General features: G+C 35.8%; 1 protein-coding gene across 1 annotated transcript in view; it reads right to left on the reverse strand.

Annotated features, from left to right (window-relative positions):
• Positions 1-3,968, reverse strand: part of LOC127158076 (NXPE family member 3-like) — a 62,683-nt gene that overhangs the window by 57,807 nt on the left and 908 nt on the right. The window lies entirely within an intron of this gene.

Raw genomic sequence — 3,968 nt, forward strand, 5'->3', positions numbered from 1 at the left:
TTTAAACAACTCCACAAACAGTATTACCAGCTTCACGCATTACTGACCAGATTGACTTTACAGAAGTTATTTTTTGCAAATTAACAGGCTTAAATCTACTCTACCATAATAGTGGTTAGTGTTTCCATTAATTGGGCTCGTAACACTTTTTTTTTTTTTTTTTTTATAGAAATGTATATTTGTATGTTGCTATGATGGTGTGTCTGTAAAAACACTTCAGCAGTAACACATAAAAACAAGATGAAATCAGGTGTTGACAAAACTATTGAAAGTTGTATGAATTAATTAGCCTGATTCACTGTCATTTGACTTTTCCAATTATGTTGCGGAAGTAATTCATTTGTAGTACAAAACTGTCTGTAGTCTTGCAAATCCAGTTTAAAGAAATCCGGAAAGCCATCATAAATCAACACGTGAACTTCAACAATGGTGACAATCGAAAGTGCAAAGTTGCAATGCATGCTGGGAACCACAGTACAAAACTCCCAGCATGCATCACAGCATGAATAAATTCTGCAGCCTTTTGTGATGTCCAGAATTGATCCGATTATCTGATTGTTTTGTCACCATTGTTGAGATTCATATGCTGATGGCTAATATCTGTGTGTGTCAGCCATATGCAAAATTTTGTCCATTCTTTAAACAAAATTTTCAATACTAATTACTTCAAAACTAATTTTGCAACTCATGTAACAATAATGCAGATTTTTCAATGTGAGAGCATTGAACTACACAAAAACTACATTCAAATGTTTTCAGTGAATCAGGCAGCTATGTGATAACATTTAATCACACTTTCACAACAGCCAAATAAACCTTGTTTAAAAGTTAGTGTTAAGAGCCCAATTAATTAATGGAAACGCTAATCACTATCATGGTGACTTCAAGTGGAACATTTAATGTTAGTGCTAATTCTCAATAAAGAAATAAAGTCAATCTGGTCAGTAATGCGTGAAGCTGGTAATACTGTTTGTGGAGTTGTTTAAATCTCCTCCTCTGAGATCTTCAGAGATTGAATGTCTTTTATGCTCTGCTGATTTCATCTAAGGTTGTGGCTCTTGGCTGACATGTGGCATTGCTGTGGCCTGCTTTTGGCCCAGATCTGGCAAACAGGAGCGGTCCACCCAAGTGCCATCATTCCATGCTGCATGTGGGCCAGATCATCATGCCACATCTGCCAGATGTGGGCCGGATCTGGGCCGACATTATGTTGCTATCTGGGGCTGCATGGGCTCTTAACTCTTTTTACAAATTGCTTTTGCTGGTTGCTATGATGGTGTGTTTATCAAACACACGTGGAGTAGCAAATAAAGACAAAGTGAGATCGGGTGACGATAGTTAGCTATTAAAGGTTCCACAATCATAATGAAATAATTCACTAATGTATGCATGATCAACAATATTGGAGAACCAGTTAAAAAAACACATTTAACTCCAATAACACACAAAGTCAACATAAATTAACACATGAACCCCTCCAACAACTGTGACAATAAAATGTGTAATGTTGTAATGCATGTTGGGTATCACAGTACGAAAGCTCCCAACATGCATCACAGCATGAATAAATTATGCAGTTGAATTGTCCTATTATTTTCTTTAATTCTAACTTTGGTTTATGTTAGTTGTTGTTGTTGTTGTTGTTGAAAGTATTCAATGAAATGACTATTATGATGCGTTTACACTGCAAGTCTTAATGCACAGATCAACCCTGCTAACAATACAAAGGTTTGCATTTTGGTATAATCAGACAGATGTTTTCAAAATTTGTTTTGACAAGAAATTGTTTCAATATTTTGAAAAAAGAAAACATTTTGTTTAGACTCACAGACATCAAGAATCAGCGTGAGAATCAAAACAATGGTGACCATAAAATAAGCGTGTTACAGCCAATCAAAACTCATCCATGACTCCCATCACGCATTGCAGCATGAATAAATTATGAGCTGAATTGTCTTTGTAATTTATTTAATTCTTACTATTTTCTTTTATTTTTACTGTTTTCATGTGACTTTTTAGTAGCTTGTTTTGTGCTGTTCAGAGTTGATTCTGTTTGTCACCGTAGTTGAGATTCATATGCTGATTCCTGATGTCTGTGTATGCCTAAATATATATTTATATATTTATTGTTTATTTTTGTTTATATTTATTAGAATAGCTTACAAGCAATCCATTCAAATTGTATAGAAAGACATAATGAAAATAATAATAATAAAAATAAATATAGCTGCAAGCAGCAATTGCGGGGGCCAAGCACAAAAGCGGCAGAATGAGGAGCTAAGCACGGCAAGGAGCAACAGACCAACTTCAAGAATGAGTAATTAAAGCCATTTTAGGATGATAACAGTTGAAATTGCTGAAAAATCATAATACAACCAATAGTAGTACAATTTAATGGCTTATGACTTTTGACCAACAGGTGGTGATGTTTTCAAACTGATGTAATGTGTTCTGTGTGAGGTGATAATGACACACACAAAGTTTGGTGTCATTATGTCAAAGCTTTACAGAGATACATCCTGAGAGTCATTTTGGCATCAAGCCTAAAATTTGTGGTGGAGCTGTACGAAAACGGTTTTGTCTATCGACACGAAATCCATAACTTTGAATCAGCACAGTCTAAAGATGCTTTGAGTCAAATTTCGTGAAAATTGGACCAACGGTCTAGGAGGAGTTTGAAAAAGTAGGTTTTGTACATTAATCAAAATGGCGGTAAGGAAGTTTGGCCAGCTGTGGTATAATTGGTATGTTTGCTGTCCACATGACCCAAGGAATATTTGAGACCAGTTTTATTGCAATAGTGTGATGCCATCTAAAGTTATTAGCATTTTTGGAAATTTCATTATTAATGTTTAATGAATGCTGTATTACTTCAGACCAATAGGTGGCACTGTTACTGAATTGATGTGGCGTGGTCAGTGTGATGTGACAACGGCACACATAAAATTTAGTGTCAATATGTCAAAGGTTTGCAGAGATACAGCCTCAGATGTAGTTTGGCATCTTTCCAGCAAATTTGTTGATGCGCTAAACAAAAACCGTTTCATATATCGACACAAAATTCATAACTTTTTGCCAGCATGGTCTGAAGATGATCTGAGTCAAATTTGGTGAAGATCTGACTAACCGTCTAGGAGGAGTTCGAAAAAATATGTTTTGTACATTAATCAAAATGGCGGACAGGAAGTTTGGCCAATTTTGGCATAATGGGTATCAACGTTCTCGGCTTGACCCACGGAATCTATTGACATCAGTTTTATTACAACAGGCTAATGTAAGCAGAAGTTATTAGCATTTTTGTAAATTTCTTTATAACTTTTGACCACAAGGTGGCGCTGCCCCCAAACTTTTTAAGTACTGTCAGGGCATGGTGTCGAAGACACATACCGAGTTTCATAATGATATGTCAATGCGTTCGTAAAATATAGCATTTTTGGGTAAAATTAAATATGGCCGACACCCAAAATGGCTGATGCTCCGAATCTGATGAGACCAGTTTTGTGATTTTTCGCCAAACCATTCAGAAGTTATAAGCAAAAAAAATCAATTTTCTATATCTCCTGACCACTAGGTGGCACTGTGCCGAAACACTGCAAGTAGCCTCAGGATATGCTTGTTATGTCACATATGAAGTTTGGTCTGAATACGCCAAACCGTTGCGGAGATATTGCCTCATGACCATTTTTGCATACTTTTCGTAGATTTTGTTTGCGCATTATTCGAAAACGGTTTGACTAATCAACATGAATTCCATAACTTTTTGCCAGCATGGTCTGAAGATGATCTGAGCCAATTTTGGTGAAAATCAGACAAATCGTCTAGGACGAGTTTGAAAAAGTAGCTTTTACAAACAAAAATTTATAGAAAAAAACTAAACCTTACGATTTTTGAATTATGGACTTCATTCGACTCGGCATAAGCCAAGGATTCAGAGGAAAAAAATTTGATTCTGTGCCTTATGGTTCAAA

Source organism: Labeo rohita, unplaced genomic scaffold (assembly GCF_022985175.1).
Source record: "Labeo rohita strain BAU-BD-2019 unplaced genomic scaffold, IGBB_LRoh.1.0 scaffold_133, whole genome shotgun sequence".
Lineage (NCBI taxonomy): Eukaryota > Metazoa > Chordata > Actinopteri > Cypriniformes > Cyprinidae > Labeo > Labeo rohita.